General features: G+C 51.5%; 1 protein-coding gene across 6 annotated transcripts in view; it reads right to left on the reverse strand.

Annotated features, from left to right (window-relative positions):
- Positions 1-21,529, reverse strand: part of HDAC4 (histone deacetylase 4) — a 292,464-nt gene that overhangs the window by 246,722 nt on the left and 24,213 nt on the right. Inside the window, exon 1 of one of the 6 annotated variants that reach the window (XM_061412828.1) lies at positions 12,709-13,104. The exons of the other annotated variants lie outside the window; for them this stretch is intronic. The gene's annotated coding sequence lies outside the window, so the exon portion shown is untranslated. Of the gene's footprint in view, positions 1-12,708; positions 13,105-21,529 lie in introns of those variants that run through there. 6 annotated transcript variants of the gene reach the window in all.

Genomic DNA, 21,529 nt, shown 5'->3' on the forward strand with positions numbered 1-21,529 from the left:
GGCTCCCCGCCAGCCTCGCCAGCCTTGTGTGAAGCTGACGGTTCCCCCATCTCACAATCCCCTGCACTGCAACCAGACCACATCCCACACAGGTCAGCTCCCGCTGGATGCTCCTAACACCACGAGGCAGAGAGGCAGAGGGTCTGGAGAGCAGCCCCACGTGGCACAGGGACCGACAGAGACTCTGTGCGTCCAGGGAAGGCAGCGGGGCATGGTGTCCCGCCCTGCTCTCAGCTGAACCTCCGGATGCCTCATTTGGCCCGGGTCCTCCGACCTCAGCCACACCGAGCCTGTCGGGAGACTCTGCACCCTGGGTCTCTGAGAGGACTCAGAGTCCTAACCAGAAACTTCCGGCCCACAGCTGAGAGCGCGAGCAGGAGAGCCAAGGCTACCAGTGCGCTGGGCCCCAGACTCAAAGCTCAGAAACAGCACTTTAATATGGACGTGACCGCAAGCAAGAGACCTGAGCTCACTCTGCCTCAGCGGCTCACCTGTAGAGATGGGGATGACGGAGAACACTGCACTGCGAGCGCCACAGGGTGTGAAAAGACAACACGATGGTGCCGGCGCAGGAGGAGCCGCGTGTCAGGCCCGGCACACGGGGAGCATCCAAACGCCAGCTACCGACACGCCGTCATCAACTCCAAACCAAGAGCTTCTAATAAGGTTTTGACAACCTTCTTGGGAAACATCAGAAGTCTGCTTCTAGTCAAAATAGAATAATACAGACCAGATTTAGTCTCCCACACAAAGCACCTACAAAAGACAAAATCTGTGTGGTTTCCAGACACTGACATCAGGCGTGGGGCCCTTGAGGAGACACACACCTGATGAACTGCCCAGGCAACTGAGAGCATCCACACAGCAGCGCTGGGTGGACACAGAGAATGCCCAAAGAGACAGCGGCTTATAAGTTCCCAAACTTGACGAAAACCATAAACCCACAGGGCTTCCCTGTGGCTCAAACAGTAAAGAATCTGCCTGCAATGAAGGAGACCCACGTTCGATCCCTGGGTCAGAAAGATCCCCTGGAGAAGGGAATGGCTACCCACTCCAGTACTGTTGCCTGCAAAATCCCATGGATACAGGGCCTGGCAAGCAACAGTCCATAGAGTCACAAAGAGTCAGACGTGACTGAGCAACGAACACTTTCACTTGCAAAAACCCATTGATCCAAGAAGTTCAAAAAACTCCAAGCACAAACACGCTATGAAGATTACACCAGGCCAGAACATAATCAAATTACTTAAAACCAATTTTAAGATAATGTCCTAAAAGCAGTTGGGAAGGAAAAGTCACATCACAGACAGAAAAAGAAATAAGAGGAACAGCAGATTTCTCAGTGGAAAGAATGCCAGCCAGAAGACAATGGGGCAACACCTTTCCGTGGGACACTCATGCACACGTGCACACACACACACACACTCTCTCACACACACACTCACACACACACACATTCACACACACACTCACACACACACACACATGCACACACACACTCTCACACACGCACACATTCACACACACACACACTCACACACTCACACGCAGTCACACACACACACACACACTCACACACACACACACACTCACACTCACACACACTCACACACACACACTCACATACATGCACACACACACACTCACACACACACATTCACACACACTCACACACACACACACACACTTCCTGCCTCGGATGCTGCACCCCACGAAAAAACTCTTTCAAAAACAAAGGTGAAATAGAGATGTTTACCAGCAGACCTGCACTAAAAGAAATCTCAAAGGCAAAAGGAAAACAATGTCAGATGGAAACACAGATCCACAGAAAGGAGAGAGGAGTTTCAGAAATGAGAACTGTACATGTATATATAAACGATTCTTCTCTGATGCTGAATCTCTTTTAAAGAGAACAGTTTAATGCAAAAATAACAATGTATTAAGAAGTTTATATCATACGTGCTAAGGAAACTTGTGTCAAAAACAACACAAAGACTAGGAGGGGGAAGAGAGGTATACTGTTGCATGTCGCTACACGAGACACGAGCGGGCTAACCTTGAAGATAAGACCGCGATCGGCTGAAATGTAGACCATAAATCCAAAACCCCACTTAAAAATGATCAACCAACTAGTCAACAAGTACTGAACAAGTCAATAAGGAAAATATAATACAATCGTAAAAAGGCTCAATCCAAATGAAGCCAGAAAAAGAGAAAAAAGAGCAGAAAAGTGACAGACAGAAGCATAGAGCAAGACGGCCGCTTTAAACCAAACGGTGTCAGTGACCAAACGGCCTAAACACCCCAGCTTAAAGGGCAGACGCTGTCAGAGCGGATAAAACAGCCAGACCCTGCTTCCGGAGTACGAGAGGACTTGTGTGGGGGAGGACTGAAAACGGGGGAGAAGAGGGCACACGTTTCCCTGTAAAACAAACCTTCCCCAAGACGCGTGGCCCCAGCTAGAGCTGCCTACAAGGAACAGGTTTTATCTATAAAGACACAAATAGGTTAAAAGTAAAAGACGGAAAAAGATACAGCATGCAAATACTCCTCAAAAGAAAGCTGTAACGGCTAACATCTACTCAGACAAGGTAAATGTTAAGGAAGAATATTACCAGGGACAAAGAAGGTCATTTCATAACAATCAAGGGGTCAACTCACCAAAAGGACATAATGTTCCTAAACACGTATGCAGCTGATTCCAGAGCTTCATACATGAAGCAAAAGACAGTAAAGGGAGAAAGTCTGTGTAAGGAACAGTGGACAGAACTGTAGCTGTAAACTTCAGCACCCTGCTCGTGGCAGTGGTTAGAACAAGTGACAGAAAATTAGTAAAAGCATATAAGATGTGGACAATACCATCACCCAACCTGATCAAAATGACGTTTATAGAACACTGCGAACAATAGCAGAAGACATATGCCCCATGTTCTTTTCAAATACACACGCTATTGACCAAGACGGACCATCTTTGGGGCCATCCAACCAGTCTCAATAAGTTTAAAAGCACTCAAGTCAAGATATAGAAAGACTGTCCTCTGACTAAAATGAAATTAAATTAGAAATCAGTAACAGAAAGATATCGGGAAAACCAAATATCTAAATAACAAATATAATAAACCAGATATCTAAAACCGAAACTAAAGAATACACTTCATGGGTCAAAGAAAAAAGTAAAACAGAAATTATAAGTATTTTGAAATGAACAAAAATGAAACACAACATATCAAAATACATCATGCTGAAAGGGACATTTATTGCAGTGAAAACCTGTGTCAGAGATGAAGGTCTCAAGTCAATGACTTCAGGGTTCACTGTAAGAAACCAGAAAAAGGATAAATCAGACCCAAAATAAGCAGAAAAAAGACAATAGCAAAAAGCAGAAATCAACAAAATATAAAAACCAATCAAAGTAAATGCTGATTCTTTGCAATAGTAAAGCTGCTCAGTTGTGTCCGACCCTTAGTGACCCCATGGGCTGTAGCCCACCAGGGTCGTCTATATCCATGGGATTCTCCAGGCGAGAATACTAGAGTTGGCAGCCATTCCCTTCTCCACGGAATCCTCCTGACCCAAGAATCAAACTCAGGTCTCCTGCATTACAGGCAGATTCTTTACCATCTGAGCCTAGCTAAACAGACCAGGAAAAAATCAGAGAAAGAAGCAACAAATCAACAAAATCCAGAATAAGAGGGGATGAACCACAGACCATGCAGATGCTAAATGGATGATAAGGGGAGATGAGGAACAACTTTATGTGAATAAATCTGACAATTTGGATGAAATAAATAAATGCCCTAAAAGACCCCAACTATCAAAGCTCACTCAAGGAGAGAAAGACCAGAATCAGTGCCCTGGGCTTCTTCATGGCTACAACACCCACCGCATCCCATCTGAACCCTCCTGTCCTGGTTATCTGCCCAAGGGTGATGTCTACCTCCCCTCCCTTCTGCACGCATCGATTACAGAATCCCGCTGAGAGGAGGGCCTGTCACGTGCCCATTTTGCCGTTCAATCACCTATCTGCATCATTATGAAATTATGGATTTTTATTTTATTCCGTGCTTGGTCATCACAACCATCATTATTTACTTTGTTGTTCAAGCTTTGGCCACTGGAAGCTCCTATGTTTTTCTGACAAGCCCCCATCCCCATCTTTTATCTTTTCTTAGCACTTCCTTACTTTCCAGTTCCACGAGATACCCTTGTCACAGCCTGGGACTCAACCACTTCTCCCGGGAGTCCTGGCTCCCTTTTCTGGAGAACTGCGTGTGGGCAGCAAGAGCTGGGTGCCGGGGCTGCAGGGTTACTGCCGGAGCTGCTGCTGTAGGACCCGCCGGCACATGGGACGCTGGATGCCAGCTCACACACCCATGCTCTGCACACTGGTTAATCATGAGTTCACACTGACACCTCAGATCCAGCCCAATGTCACAGACCAAGTTTAGTCTCCTCCTGTCCTGATTTTCACTGATTTTTCCAACAATGAGAAACCTGGTTCTTACTCATTACAATGCATCTGCTTGCTTGTTCAGCTCCAGGATACAACTCTAGTATAAAGTGCTTTCAGAACAGCTGGCCCACACACACGTGGCACACACGTGACGAGACTCAGAATTCACACCCGTTCTTGCCTCCAGCCTCGCAGCGTGTGGTCAGGACACAGTCCCCAGGCCCCACGGTGACCCCGGGCAGCTCTTCTGCACAGGCTCACATACCTGTGCTAGAACTCGGTTCATTTGCCACTGTGTGTATTTCACTTTGGTTTCTCCCACATCCTGGTTGGTTTTAACTGTTTGTTTTTTGGACATATGAAGAGTAAGAAATACAAACTTTTTAAATATAAAAAAAAAAACACACCACACACATGTTCATATTGATGTTTTAAATTTAAGATTTTACAGGGTTTTATTGTGAACTTCTCTTGCTTAAAGAAAGCAAGCTTTGGTCTTATGGAATATTCAAACCTACACGAGGTAACCACAGTAGTAATAACAAGTCTGTAGCACCCAGACCCAGGGACTGTCGGCAGGCACCCTGCCAGGCTGGCTTCCCCTGCAAACCCCGCGACATGCACTGGAGTGCCCAAAGGTGGCTGCACAGTCTTGACAGGGGGCACCCAGGGAACCCTATTACTGCATGAGACATTTCCTTTGATCTGGTGTGTTCAGGATCCAGTTCTCTTACAAACAGTGCACTCTGCATGACACCACGCCCTCTATTTCGGGGGAAACAGAAGGGCACTGAAGCAGTACTGAGACGTGGGGCCGGGCCAGGACAGGCCAGAGCGACAGTGTGAACGGAGATGCGCCTCCTCCTCCAGAGGGCACCTCCCCGGGCCAGGGGTCCGCTGTGGCCATCAGTGGCCCCTGCCAGCCCAGGGACGTCAGCCCCTGCTCGGTGCTGGTTACGCCCGTCTCAGAGCAGCTTGCGCCAGGGCCCCTGGCTCCCCTGGGAGAAAGGCAGGGGACTGGGGCTGGAGGATAGACTCTGGAGTGAGTCTGGAACTGTGGACCAGGAGCCAGGAGGCGGAGGAGCCAGTTCTCGAACCCGTGAGGCCAACGCTGGTACCTGGATGGTGAGCCCTTCTCTCCAGAGTGCAAAGCAAGGCAAGAACCCAGGTTCCAGAACACAGGCCTGTGAGGAGGAAGGTGTACCCGCCAGGGATGCAGGGTCACAGGCAACAGAAAAGGCCCCTGAACGATCTGGGCAAACAAAGACCCCCGGAAGGATCTGGAGAACGCAGGAGGGGGAGGTCTGGAGGCGGGACGCAAGGGGCGGCCCCCAGCAGCTGGTGAGACTGACTCCCAGGGGGCCCTCAGGGCTCAGCCCTGACGCACGCCTCCTGGCCAGGCTGGGGCCGGGCGCCTCAACTGGCAGCCCCCCAGAGTGAACCCAGTGAGAGAGGGCTCACTCCCCAGAGGCCAGCTGAGGTGCTGTGAGGGGGCAGGACTGGGCCCAAGCGTTACACTCAGGGGGCTGAGGCAGGTCCCCCGAGAGGCAGCACCGCTGGGGCCTCCCCCGCTCCCCGATGTGCCCCCGTCAGATTAGTGTCTGCCTCCCGCGCTCACAGGAGGTGCCACGGAGTCCGCAGGCACTCGTCTGTCCCTGCACAGCGCCCAGCCATCTGGAGCTGGGGGCTAAGCTCTGTCTGGCCCCGCATGTCCCAGCGAGCGGTAAGACCCTGGACTGGTCTCCCGCCCTCTCTGAGCGGTATGACCCTAGGTTACATGAGGACCCCGCGGGTGACTGAGGCGCCTGTGAACCCTCGGGGTTCCTGGGTCACATGAGGACCCCGCTCACTGTCATGAAGATACCAGGGCATAGGAGAAAATGACAAGTTAAGAGCAAACTGTTTTACGGCTGAAAACTAAATTAACTCCTAACAAAGGAAGCAAACCACCCCAACCCCACAAGGAGAGCAAGTCTTTTCTATTCAGTCTAAGAGGATAACCCACCAATACTGTGACCCACTGGTGTAACCACATTTCTCCTCTGCCCCTGTCCCACTGCATCAGTATCGCTTCAGGTGGACAATCCAACGTAAAAATTAACTAGGAATTTAACCTCTTCACAAAATAAAATTCAAGTGTGAAATAGTTCCTTTCCTCTTGATGTAAATGTCTGATGACACTTTACTAACCAGTAGATTATTGTTTTTCTAAAACAAAACAAAACAAAACACACATAGGCAGCACCTGGTATTAAGATCTCAAAAGTTACAGGAGTTTAAGGTTTGTGTGTGTCAGGAAGCAACAGTTAGAACTGGACACGGAACAACAGACTGGCTCCAAATAGGAAAAGGAGTGCGTCAAGGCTGTATATTGTCACCCTGCTTATTTAACTTCTATGCAGAGTACATCATGAGAAACGCTGGGCTGGAAGAAGCACAAGCTGGAACCAAGATTGCCGGGAGAAATATCAAAAACCTCAGATATGCAGATGACACCACCCTTATGGCAAAAAGTGAAGAACTAAAGAGCCTCTTGATGAAAGTGAAAGAGGAGAGTGAAAATGTTGGCTTAAAGCTCAACATACAGAAAACTAAGGTCATGGCATGTGGTCCCATCACTTCATGGGAAATAGATGGGGAAACAGTGTCAGACTTTATTTTGGGGGGCTCCAAAATCACTGCAGATGGTGATTACAGCCATGAAATTAAAAGATGCTTACTCCTTGGAAGAAAAGTTATGACCGACCTAGGTAGCATATTCAAAAGCAGAGACATTATTTTGCCAACAAAGGTCCATCTAGTCAAGGCTGTGGTTTTTCCTGTGGTCACGTATGGATGTGAGAGTTGGACTGTGAAGAAGGCTGAGTACTGAAGAATTGATGCTTTTGAACTGTGGTGTTGGAGAAGACTCTTGAGAGTCCCTTGGACTGCAAGGAGATCCAACCAGTCCTTCCTAAAGGAGATCAGTCCTGGGTGTTCTTTGGAAGGAATGATGCTAAAGCTCAAACTCCAATACTTTGGCCACCTCATGCGAAGAGTTGACTCATTGGAAAAGACTCTGATGCTGGCAGGGATTGGGGGCAGGAGGAGAAGGGGACGACAGAGGATGAGATGGCTGGATGGCATCACTGACTCGATGGACATGAGTTTGGGTGAACTCCGGGAGTTGGTAATGGACAGGGAGGCCTGGCGTACTGCGATTAATGGGGTCGCAAAGAGTCAGACACGACTGAGGGACTGAACTGAACTGAACTGAAGGTTTGTGAGAACTATTCATGAATAACATTTTAAATTTAGATCTGTACAGCTCTAACTGAATTATATATTTCTGGTAAATATTGGACAAATGTTGAACATGTGATGACTATAAAAGCAACTGCATTTATATTTTCCTTCTTTCCTGATTTGTCATATAAGTTAAAGCCCACATTTGTGAAGGTGAACGCCAGCAAGGAAGGTGTAATTCTAAGTCACCAGCACTTTTACAAAGACAGGAACGAGCATCCACAAATAAGCCGTCTCTGACACCGTGCATGGATTTATATGAAGACACCTCTTTATTTATTTGTGCTCCACACAAAACAGATGAGACCAAGCGCGTCACCACTGCCCCTTTGAATCAAGAATCACCTACAGTTCTTCCCTCCTGCAGCGGCCCTTGGAAATTTCAGTTGACCTAATTTCACAAAATAAGCCATAAACTTTCCAAAGGGTAAAAGTCTTAGGAACTATAAATCCTTAAGAGAACATTCTTTATAAAATCTTATTAAGCGACCACAAAGAGGACATGCTCTGCCACTCTCTGCAGTCCTCTGCGTCCCGTCACATGGACAGGCAACCACCGCAGCTCACAGTCCACGTTCCTCCCCACCGTGGCCTCAGCCTGCCAGGCTGGTGGAGAAACAGCACGCTGCCAGCGAGCCCAAAAAGAGAATCAAGAGCCACGGCCTGCAGCCCCAAAGCAGGACGAAGGAGACACGTCATCAGCCGAGGACAGCGAGAGCCATTCCCGGCATCAAGAGGGAGGCCAGGGCGTCACCTCACGCCACATCCGCTCAGCACCGCGCTGGTACTGCTCGCCCACGCAACGAGGCAAGAAAAAGAAACGCAAGGCACAGGAGGGGAAAGGCAAGACACGGCACTGCTCATAGACGTGTGCTGCAGACACAGAAAGCCCAACGTAACGGACTGACAACCGTCAACACTGCTGCATGAGCTGAGCAAGATGACAAGGCTGCCACGCAAAAGCCACTGCCCTCCTACATTCCAGCAACAAGCACATAGAAAATAAAAAGGTACCATTGACAATAACATCTAAAACCGCAAATACCCAGGGCTAAATCTACCAAAATATGTATATAAGAGCTCTGCACTTAAACTATGAAACATTATAATAGTAGTGTCAGTCGCTCAGTCACATCCAACTCTTTGTGACCCCACAGACTGTAACCTGCCAAAGTCCTCTGTCCGTGGGATTCTCTTGGCAAGAATACTGGAGCGGGTTGTCATTCCCTTCTCCAGAGGATCTTCCCAACCCAGGGATCAAACCCAGGTCTTCTGCATTGCAGGCAGATTCTTTACCATCTGAGCTACAGGGAAGTCCATGAAACAAATGACAAGTCACAGATGTAAACAAATGGAGGAATATACCCTGTACAGGAGAAGGCAATGGCAACCCACCCCAGTATTCCTGCCTGAAGAATTCTATGGACAAAGGAGTCTGCGGGGCTGTAGTCCGTGTAGTCGCAAAGAGGTGGACAAGGCTGAGTGACTAACACACACATTATAAACCGATGTAATTAAGACATTGTGAAAGCGCAGATAAATAAAACAAGGAGCAGAATATTCTAGACTGAGCCCATCAGACACATAGTAATATGGTTATAGCAAAGGCTGCATTCCAAATCCACAGGGAAGTAGGCAGGTCTTTTCAATAAACAGTGCTTGAGTTACTAGGATCTTTATGGAAACAGAAATGAACTATGACCTGGACAGCACATCAACAAGAAAATCCGTGTGAGACGGAGCACAGACGTACATGTTAAAGGTGAGACTAGAAAGCCTCACCTAGAAGACAAAATTTTAAGGAAAAGATTTCTCAAACCTATTCAATAATTTAAAAATGTAAGGCATTAACCGTGGAGGAGAGAAAATGACATATTATACTGCATCCAAATGAAGAACTTCAGTCTGTCAAGAGATCCAGCAGAAGAGCAAAAAGGCAACCCAGAGAGAAGATAATCTGCCCAGTACACCCAACAAAGGGTCAGAGTCCAAAATAAGTAATTCACTAATCATAAAGAAAAGGCAAGCACCCAAATAAAAAAGGGGCAAAAGCTATGAACAGGCATCTCTACAGAAGAGAGTTCCAAAAGGTCAGTCATCACAGGAAGAGGTTCTCAGCAACTCCAATACTAAGGAAATGCAAATCAAACCCACAACAGGATCCCACGAAAGGCTAAAATATAAAAGCAGAGCAGAACCCGGCACCGGCAAGGGTGGAGCGACCAAACCTCTCAGGTGCTGCCTCGAGAGTGGGCGGGAGAAAACAGCTATGGGAAAGTGATGCTCAACCGGCCTGTGAGGCTCACGCGGGCTCCCCAGCCACGCACGGGCGACGCAGGAGCATCGTCTGCGGTCGGTGAAAACTGGAAACCTGCCATGTGTCCATCAGCAGTAGAGTAAATAAACTGTGAATCAAAATACAGTCCTCCAGAGAACACACTCCAGCAACAAGACCAAGCAAAGCGCACTTCAGGAGCAGCACGGATGAGCTCTGCGGCTGGGGGAGAGCAGGCACGGGAGTGCACAGTGCGTGACTCCACGGCGTGAAAGGCCAAAGCAGGTCAAATGACCTGTGCTGTCAGAAGCCGGCACAAGGGACCCTTGGGTGTGGAAGGAAGAACCAAGGGGTGTGGGTAATGTTTTGTTTCCTGATCCAAGTGCAAACTCCATGAACGGGCAGAAATTCACCCCCTAATGCTTTGGGCTGCTAAACAGAGACAGGGAATCAAGCACTCGGAGGTCATCGTGCACGGAAGAAAGACTCGGAATCATACCTACTGGGCCGGTCTATTTCACCTGCAGTGCCAGCAGGACACTGGCTTTCTGGGCTACCGTACTCTCCCAATACAGCAGGCTCCTGCTACTGTACTCACAACCACTGTGTACTCGGGAAATATTTACCAAATTACCTCGTCTGGAAACAGCAAAAGCTCACAGAGACCGCACGGGATGCACGAGTTCGAGTCTGTAACACAAATACGGGTGTCAGGGGGAGGGGGGATTCAAACTGAGGCAAGTCCCAGGAGGCCCCAAGCCAGGCTGTCAGACAGAAAAGCGTATGGTGGGATAATTTTAATTCAAATATTTTTCAATTAAATAGTAAACGTAATTTGAATTAAGTTTAAATAAGTTTCAGTGAGAAAACAAACTGTTGACCGTATGAGTTTTCTGAGCCCTATTTATCCATAGCCAGCTTCTTAAATAAGCATCGTTTTGTTCACCAGACACCCTTCATGAAATACGGGCCATAAGGTTGAGCAACTATGTTTTGTAAGAGTGACATTTGATGATGGACGGTCACACAGTCAAAGACAAGATGTTTTCCCATAATCTGTTGGGACAGTTTTATATTTTAGTTGCGTAATAGGCTCTATGTGTGCAGCGTTGCTTCAGTCATGTCCTACTCTTTGCAGCGCTATGGACCGTGGCCTGCTGGGCTCCTCTGTCCATGGGATTCTCCATGCAAGAATACTGCAGTGGGCTGTCATGCTCTTCTGCAGGGGATCTTCCCGACCCAGGATCAAACCCGCCTCTCTTACGCCTCCTGCATTGGCAGGCAGGCTCTTTACCACTAGTACCACCTGGAAAACCCCAGTAGGCTCTATACTTGAATAGGAACTTCACTAACTCTGTGAAATTAGGCTCTGTGGTGAGCAGAGGGCTAGGATTCCATCAGCCCTGACTCCTTCCGCCTGTTCTGGAGAGGCCAGAAGGTCTAACCCCGAGAGGACAAAGGGGACGGGCACTGTGTCATCCTTCGCCCACGCGTGTGCACACACCGTCAGCAGCATGACAGCATCTACCCTCTCCCCTGAAGGAGGCAGCCTCCCAGCACCCTGGATCGCTTCTCCACACGGCCGTGTCTATTGATTGATAATTAGCCACAAAAACAAACTTTAGATTAAGCGTCCAAATGGATAAAGCGTCCAGATAAAACAACACTTGTTTCCTGAGCTGCTGAATAAAATAATTTTAGAGGAAAAGTTTCCAGCAGTCAGGCAGGCGGCTGGAGATCTGACTCATGAGCAGAGAAGTCAGATGGGGCAGGGGGCAGGCAGGCGCAGGCCAGACACTCCCATGGCCAGAGCGCCCAGGGCATTCCGCATCAGGATGGGGTGCTAAGCCCCTGTGCGGTTCCCCGCCTGGTCTCACTAAGTGGGGGTCAAAGGAGAAAAGCAGTGCAAACCCAGGACCGTGAAGAATCCCCGGGGGGGGAGGTACCGGCGGTCCCATGTCCCCAAGGTTCCACTAAAGGCCTGAGGCTATCCCAGAGGCCAGGAGCGAGCAGGGACTCAAGGGTCTACTCCGACCCCCGGGCCCCTCATCCCCCAGGAAGCCACCCTTCATCCTTGTCCTTCCTTCACAAAGCGCATCGATGCAGCGGAGACATGCAAGGACTTCCATCATCCTGACCACGGCCCCCACCAGCAAACGGGCCCGCAAACTCCCCCGCGGGCTCCCCTCTCACCCCACCACCCCAGCACCACCCTGCGACCTCAGGGCCGGCCCTGTCTGCAGGAGCTGTGCTGCGTCTCCCCTCCTCGTCGTTTACACGTACACGCGCGCGTTCGGTGCACATAAACGGAGGGAATCTGCACGCTCCGTCTTTGGAGCCCTTGTCTTTTTTCCTTCTTTTTCCTCCCCTCTCCACCACCAGCCACAGCAGGTCATCTCTGTGTGGGTACGGTCCATACTTTTCTCCGTTTTCTTACACACACAGATTTACACACAGAGATGCACACACATACCCACACACGCAAACCCCAGGTGTTCACGTTCTGCCTTACAAAAGTGAGATTTTATCAACACAGACTTGTCAGTGTCTTGCTTCTCTCCCTCGACAGTACTTCTTGGGACGTCCCATCCATCGTGTGGGTGTACCAAAATCTGGCCCGTCACCGCCCTACTCAGGGGCGCAGGCTTCCTTCCGCAGGTGTCACTGCCGGACGGCTCAGTACAAATATCCTTACCTGCGGGTGCCCAGGCTCCCTGGGGGAGGACGCTGAGTTGGGGACAACGTGTCTCCCATCTCAGGACGCAGCCGCAGGACGTCTTTCAGAGCCGAGCCACCGCTCACACCTGCTCCAGCCCCACCCAAGGTCACCGCCGCCCCACAGTCCCGCCTGCTGCAGACGTCATGTCTCTCTCCGCTCTGGCTGAAAAGCAGAGTCCCCGCCATCTATATCTCCTCATGCTGCTGACAGGGCATCTGACCATCTCTTCACTGTGATGTGTTCTCTGTGCTGCCCAGTCTGTGTTCACTGTTTTTTTAAGTCATGTGTATATATATATATAATTTTATGCATTTATTCTTGGCTGTGCTGGGTCTTCACTGCTGCTCAGGTGTTTCTCCAGCTGCGCAGGGCGTGGGCTCTCAGCCGCGCTCGGGATTCAGTCATCGCAGCTCCTGGGCTCTGGAGTGCAGACTAAGGAGATGTGGTGCACGGGCTTGGCTGCTCCACAGCCTGCGGGATCTTCCCAGACCAGGACTCGAGCCCGTGTCTCCTGCACAGGTGGGCAGATTCTTTGCCAGTGAGCCGTGTTCACTTCCTAAACTTGTCTGTCTCTCCAATTTCTAAGAGGCCTCTGGAGAACAGAAACATTCTTCTTTAGCTGTCAAATGTTACACACGTTTTCCCCAAACCTCTCATTGACTCCTGGACTTTGTTGATGGTATCTTTATCCGATAAAAAGTCCTAAATTTTAAACTGTCAGAGGTGTCCTCTGAAGCTTCTGGGGACCCTGGGCCCAGCGAGGAGGTGACTGTCACTGCAGATTCCTACGGTTCTGCTTTTTATATTGACACCCTGAATCCTGCTGGAATTCACCTTCCCTTCATCTTCTTTAAACATGAACAGGCAATTCACCGGCCATTTAAGGAAAAGTTGAAATAAGAAAAAAATACAACCAAGATAAATAGAAACATTGACCCCAGAAGACACCAAGGTAATTGGAGCCCCTGTAACAAGTGACACAGAGAATGCACACCAGGGGCAAAACACGGCCCTGAAAACGCCAGCAGGGATGGCCAGGCCACAAGGAGAGTGCTGGGACTTCAAGCAGGCAAGCGCCAAGATAAGAAACCCACAGAGGAACGGGGTGGGAGGGTTCCCAGCCGAGTAAACCTCAGAGGACAAAGCTGGTGCCCTGGATGGAGTCACGGGAACTCCACCAACGGGCAACAGAGACAGAGGGGAGCGAGGAAATGACGACAGTGACGACGGTGGTGGTGGTGGTGGTGATGGTGGTGATAATGGTGATGATACTGATGATGGTGGTGGTGATGGTCATGATGGTGATGGTGGTGATGCTGGTGATGATGGTCATGATGGTAATGGTGGTGGTGATGCTGGTGATGATGGTCATGATGGTGATGGTGGTGATGATGCTGGTGATGATGGTCATGATGGTGATGGTGGTGATGGTGGTGGTGGTGGTGGTGATGGTCATGATGGTGATGGTGGTGGTGATGGTGATGGTGATGATACTGATGATGGTGGTGGTCGTGATGGTCATGATGGTGATGGTGGTGGTGATGCTGGTGATGATGGTCATGATGGTGATGGTGGTGACAGTGGTGATGCTGGTGATAATGAGATAATGGTGGGGATGGTGGTGGTGATGGTGGTGGTGATGGTGGTCGTGATGGTCATGATGGTGATGGTGGTGATGGTGGTGGTGATGGTGATGGTGGTGATGCTGGTGATGATGGTGATGCTGGTGATGGTGGTGATAATGGTGATGATACTGATGATGGTGGTGGTGATGGTCATGGTGGTGATGGTGGTGATGGTGGTGGTGATGGTGATGGTGGTGATGCTGGTGATGATGGCCATGATGGTGATGGTGGTGATAATGGTGATGATACTGATGATGGTGGTGGTGATGGTCATGATGGTGATGGTGGTGATGCTGGTGATGATACTGATGCTGGTGATGATACTGATGGTGGTGATGGTCGTGATGGTCATGATGGTGGTGGTGGTGACAGTGGTGATGCTGGTGATGATGGTGATGGTGGTGATGGTGGTGGTGATGCTGGTGATGATGGTCATGATGGTGATGGTGGTGATGGTGGTGGTGGTGGTCATGATGGTGATGGTGGTGGTGATGGTGATGGTGATGATACTGATGATGGTGGTGGTCGTGATGGTCATGATGGTGATGGTGGTGGTGATGCTGGTGATGATGGTCATGATGGTGATGGTGGTGATGGTGGTGATAATGGTGATGATACTGATGATGGTGGTGGTGATGGTCATGATGGTGATGGTGGTGATGGTGGTGGTGATGGTGATGGTGGTGATGCTGGTGGTGATGCTGGTGATGATACTGATGGTGGTGGTGGTCGTGATGGTCATGATGGTGGTGGTGGTGACAGTGGTGATGCTGGTGATGATGAGATAATGGTGGGGGTGGTGGTGAATGATGACGGTGATGAGGGAAGGAAAAGAAAACTCCCCTCCAAATTAACCCACAATAAGAAAGAAGGAGTGCCCTGTGTGCCAACCAGGATAAATCTAAGCCCCATGTTACAAAATGTCAGAACACCAGTGTGAAGAGAAGCTCCTGCAGCTTCAGAGGGAACCACATCACACGAGAGACCATGAACGTGAGTGAGAATTGGGCAGTTCTGCGCTTCTCATCAGCAACAGGGGACCCGCTGCCTGCTACACTGGCTCCCGAGTTCTGAATGCTCCTTCTGCCCCAAACAAGGCACGTCTGGTCACGGCCCCCTCGGCGAACCTTCTAGACAGGGCCTGTCGCTGTGACAGTCAGGAGATGCTGGCCCTAAGGTGTGTGTCTGCTGTGGTAAGTGACGCGGGCCTCCCCAGCCAGGCCCAGATCTGTGACCTCCTGGCCACTGCACTCGGTGGCCAGTCAGAGGCGATGAACGCCCATCAGTCACGGACCCGACAGAGAGCAGAGGGGTCCTGTCCAGGGCCCTCCTGATGACTTCGCTTGCCTCAGACCCTGATGCTTCTCAGCTCCATGTGTCCCCAGATACAGCCTGAGTGGCCAGACATGAGACAGGGTTAGTTAAGAAAAGAGCAGGGAAGGACTTCCCTGATGGTGTGGTTGTAAGAGTCCACCTGCCAAGGCGGGGGACACGGGTTCGGTCCCTGCTCCAGAAAGATTCCACATGCCACAGAGCAGCTAAGCCCGTGTGCCACAGCTGCTGCAACTGTGCTCCAGAGCCTGGAAACCGCAGCAAGAGAACCGCCACCAAGAGAAGCCTGCACACCGCACAGCCCTGCTCGCCTAGAGAAACCTGTGCAGAGCAACGAAGACCCAGGACAGCAAAGAATCAACATGAGCAGCAGGAAGGGGCGTAGTGACGACACCTCCAGTCCTGAGACGGATGAGCGTGGGTCCGACGTGCCGGGTGGCAACCTTGGTCAATCACACCACGCTGAGCACTGGCAGTGCGCTGAGATTAACTGTGAGCAGCGTCCCCACACGGGAAGAAGGTGACTCGGTGAGAAGGTAATGCATGAGGGGACGCTCATGTTAATCAACCTGATCATGGGAATCATTTCAGCATGTACACAGGTTACACGCACAAAACTTCGTCAGCTACAAGTGAAGCAGAGTGAAGACCCAGCAGAGGGCAAAGAAACCCTACGCTGCTGTACAATCACGAATCACAATCACGAATAAGCCCCAGGCAAAGACACTCCCAGCAATCGAGGGGGCTGCAGCACGACAGAGAGAAAACACCTGCGCGGCACACACGTGGCTTTTCAGAGGAGGTGGGTCTTTACTGACGGGGGAGGTGACTCCGAGTCGGCCCACTCTGGACAGAGGCTGCCCCCTGCTGCCCCCGACACCCAGCCGCTGGGCCCAGACACCAAGAGGCGCAGATGGACACCACGGGCCCCGGGACAGGCCCGCACCTCCTCCCCGGATGCCCTGGCCGTCCCACGGCCGCGGTGATGGCCATTTCGGGGCTGGCGGTGCCTCCAACAACACCCTCTCTGGCTCTGTCCGTGACCTTGTCACTGACCTAAGTCACCTCTGAAAACGTCATCGACACGAGCCCAGGAAAACGTCACCAGACAGACCCGCCCACCTACGCCCGCTGCCTCCGCCGTGTGTCCAGGCGTCCGGGGTCCTCCCCACTGCATGAGTCCACGTGCCGTCGGTTCCAGAAGCACCGTCCACCCCAAACACAGCACCCCATCCAGCTGGCTGCACCCAGCCGCAAGGCCCTCCCAGTCACTGGCAGGACCTACACATCTCTGTCACCTCCAGCAAGGAAGGCGGGCCCCAGGGGTCCTGCCCTCAGCAACCCCAAGCATCCCCAGTGTGACCCAGAGGAGACAAACCCCCTCGGCCCCGAGGTGAGCAGGCAGGGAGCCCAGAGCCCTGCTGCCCAGGGAGGTGCAGGACAGGCAGCACGTCCAGCTGGTGACACCTGTCCTCGGCACAGCGGCCAGGGCGACAAGGGCACCCAGCACCCTCGGGCACACCTCACTGATACGACCCACGCGCAGGCCGGCAGGTCTGGGCCCCGAGACGGAGGCCCTGGCGTCCCCCCTCCACCGTCCCCGCTAAGCCCGGAAGCGGATGCCATCCCCCACACCGGCCCAACGCTGCCCCTCTCCAGGACCTCCGCCTTCCTCCAGACACTGACCTGGGCAGAGATCAAACTGACCGGTGTCCAAACTCTCCTTGAGTTTCAAGAAAGGCAGGAAGGAGATAGTGAGACACAGAGGCAGCCGCAGGGGAAACCGAGCGACACCCAGCTCCCGACGCCCCGGCCTGGCCCGGCCCGCACCCGGGGCGCATGGGGGGCCCTGGAGTGCAGATCTGAGTGGCCCCCAGCCCAGCCAGGCCATCCAGCGAAGGGAAGGCGTCCGGGGTAAGCGGTGCACTGGGCCTCGGAAGGAGACAGACAAGCAGACACGGCATGTCGGGGTGATGAGGGCTGGGAGGCAGCCAGGGCAGTCAGGGCGGGGTTGGGGGGCAGCCAGGGATGCTGGGGGCCGGGGGAGCCCTGGGAGCCTGGGGGCGAGGGGCCGCTCACAGCGGGATGCTGACTGGGCTGCTCTCAGCCACCCCACCTTGTCCCCAGACCCCGCTTTTCACCCAAAGGTTCGCCTGTGGCCCACCCTCTCCTTGGCCTCCTTGGGTAAACTGCCTTCCAGAAATGAATAGGAGACAGACCTCTCTGCAGACTTCCAACGTCTGTCCGGCGTCCCAGGAACCATTTTTTTCCCTCTTTCATCCCGAAGGAAAACGACCCCACATTGCAGATTAAGAGAAGGTGCGGCGTGGGACCCAGAGCCGCAGGGTGGGAGGGCAGCTTGGAGCAGGGCCCCCAGGCCCAGGGATGGACAGCACTGTAAGGAGGAAGTATCATCATCGGGACAGGGGGCCCCAGGGGGCAGGTGTCCCCCAGGGAGGGCTGAGCTGAGGGGAGAGGCGAGCCCAGAGGAAGGCTGGGCCTCGGGAAGGAAGAGGGGCCGCCCCGCTGGAGTGAAGGGGCTGCACAACTGCTAGGGGGCAGGCGGGGAGGTCAGCGGTGGGGACCGGGGGCCGGCCTGGCCACGGGGCCTCCTGCAGCCCTGGGGCCTCGCTGGAGGTGCGTGAGCGCCAGCAGACAAGCAGGCTGCGATTGCGAGAGGAGAAAGCACCATGACATCTGCCCTGTTGGTGACCATCGGGCCGGGAACTCAGATGCCACATGTCCGCAGGGCCCTGCTCACCTCCAGGCCTCCCCGTAGGCCCCGAACTCCAGTCCCAGCCACCCACACCCTTCTGCTCTGCACCCATGGGAGACCGTGGGGCCCACCCAAGCGCCGGGCTGAACCCCGGCCGGGTGCCGCCCTTCCTTGGGGCGCCCGCCAGCTGAGGGGCCGCTTGGCCACTGCCTCCCGGGACCCCGGGAGCCTCCGCAGCAGTATTGTCTGAGGGATGGGGGTGGACAGGAGTCTGTCGTGAACCAAGGCACCGATGGGCCTGGCCGTGTGGCATCGGGTGTGGGAACCCGGGGGAGGGCCCAGACCCAGGGCTTCAGCCCCGGCCGGGGGCGCGCCTGCTTCTCTGGGCAGTCGGGGTGAAGAGGGAGGGTGGGACGTGGGGCCCTGGACCCAGCATAGGCCTGGCTGGTGCTGGCACCCAGGTCACTGAGGGGAGAGGATGACAGGATCAGGCCCAAGAAGATGGACCACGGTAATAAGGGGGGATGCGCTACAGCGACCCTCACAGAGACAGTCCCCAAAGGCTGCTTGTAAAGGGGGTTTGACAAGGCTCCTATGCACGTGCTCCTGTGCACACACACACACGTGTGCACATATACGTGTGTGCTCAGTGTTTTCACTTAATATTAACCTCATGTAGAATGTATAAAGCAATATATATTAATTGCACGTCTTATATTTTATATAGTTCCATATACATATAGTTACTGTATATATATTTGTCTCTCACCATCTTTTCCTTTAGAGCTGGCAAATGTTAGAGTAGGAACCACACGTCTTTTAAAAAATCTAACAGAACTGATGTTTAACAGGTACAGAGCTGCAGTTTTGCAAGATAAGGTTCTAGAGAACTTCTGTATGACCCTGTGAATTCACCTAACACCAGTGACCTATATACATTTAGAAATGGTTAGGATGCTGAAGTTTATGTTAAATGCTAAGTACCACAATTAATAATTTTTTTTTTTAAAGCTGGACGTGGTGCAGGGAAAAAATGGGGCTGCGAGAGGGTGGTTGTTCCCAGACCAGGGTCAAGCGAGCCCCTGGGATGAGCCTCCAAGCGAGGGTCCTTAGCTTCACGCAGGAAAGCAAGCAAGAGCAAGGCAGGGAGGGGAAGCAGGTTTATTTAGGGAGAAGCACGCTCCATAAGCAGAGTGTGAGCCATCCCAGAAGGCGAGAGGCGGCCCCAGGGCACTGGGTCATCTTAGAAAGGGACAGAGTGTGGGGTGATTCAGGTTCACGGGCTGGGCAATTTCAGGGGATGACAAGAGGGAGGGATATTCTAACTGTCTTGAAGAAGGGGTGGAGATTTCCTGGAACTGGGGCACCACCCACTTTCTGGCCTTCCAGAGCAGCTGCCCCTGTAGGTGCGTCATTTAGATGCTAAGGTATTACAGTGAACAGGTACTGAGGTTTGGGTCTCCTGGAGACACAACGGCCTGCAACCCTGGGCTGAGCTGGCTGGAGCCAGCTGCTGCGCCCTGCTGCTCTCAGCGCTGCGTCCTTTTGTGAAGCTGTGTCCTGCCCGCTTCCTCCCGGTCCCACTCCTGCCTCAGAGGCTTGAGTCCCACGACTGTGAGAAGCAGAGGGACAAGGGTCCATCTTCGCCACGGCTTCTCCGGGGGCTGAGTGGGGGTGACCCTGCCTGTCAGGGAGTAAAAACTCTCTGAGTGCCTCCCCTGGTGGCCCCAGGGGCAGGAGGGCATCTGGCTTTAAGTCTGGGCAGCAGTATGGGCTGGAGTCCTCGCAGACGTCATCTTGGTGTGGAACTCTCGTAAGTGCTTCCAGAGCCTTCCTAGGGGTCTTCACGGGGCTCCTGTGCAGCAGCAGCAGAGCCCAACAGTAAAGGTCTATAAATGACAGGAGACTTAAAAGGCAGGTTAAACATCTGACGGCCGATGCTGTAACTGATGGAGAAACTTGGCAAGAACTGCCAGAATTATGACTCAACCTTATGGAAACTTCACATAAATTCTACAGAAGTCTATCGCTATGAATAACATCGACCCAGGGTGTAATCAGAGGCTTATCACTCCTTTGACAATGCTTCCCATGTAATTTAACATATTAAATAATGCTAGTTAATGTAATATCTCAGGGCCTCTCTTCCATGAACCTTCTACAACTATCTGTATCCATATTATTTGTCCCTAATTTTTTCCCATTCTGAAACAACCAGCTCCAGGACAAAAGACTGGCAATTTCTTTCCCTTTAACAAACGCGTTCCATTCCTCATCTTCTTTCACTGAAATTCACACCTTAGTTTCCCGACACACTGAAATGGTTCTTCTTTTTTACTAGCTTTAATTCCCTGATAGCTCAGTTGGTTAAAAAAAAAAAAAAAAAATCCGTCTGCAGTGCAGGAGACCCTGGTTCAATTCCTGGGTCGGGAAGACATCCTGGAGAAGGGATAGGCTACCCACTCCAGTATTCTTGGGCTTCCCTTGTGGCTCAGCTGGTAAAGAATCCGCCTGCAATGCAGGAGACCTGGGTTCAATCCCTGGGTTGGGAAGATCCCCTGGAGAAGGGAAAGGCTACCCACTCCAGTATGCTGGCCTGGATAATTCCATGGACTGTATAGTTCACAGGGTTGTAAAGAGTCAGACATGACTGAGTGACTTTCACTTTCACTTTTCCCACGTTCGCTTAATGACATTATATCATTTTACCCTTAACGACCTTACCTCCAGCAAAACTGATGAGCAGAAAGTAACTGTAAACTGTCATGTCCATATTTCCTGGCTGGAAAACTTAGGTTTTAGTCTTCCTCTCCTAAGGCAAAGTAAGTGAATTTAGACGCCACCCCCCCACCACCCACCCAGGAACTAATACTCTAATACATATCCTATCTGAAATGACCCAGATAGTCAGTGAGTTCTCCCCATTTAATTTAGTCAAGTTTTAAGTTACCAAAATATAGAGAGACTATTTTAGACCGACAGTCCCAAAACAATTATTTCTACAGAGTTTACCTAAACCTTATCTCATTTACATTTACTTTCTTTAAATGTTTTTTTGTTTGTTTTTTACTTACGAGTTACTTACTTTCCTTGCTGACAAATTTGCAACAGACATAATAAGGTC

Source organism: Bos javanicus, chromosome 3 (genome assembly GCF_032452875.1).
Source record: "Bos javanicus breed banteng chromosome 3, ARS-OSU_banteng_1.0, whole genome shotgun sequence".
In the NCBI taxonomy this organism is placed as follows: Eukaryota; Metazoa; Chordata; class Mammalia; order Artiodactyla; family Bovidae; genus Bos; species Bos javanicus.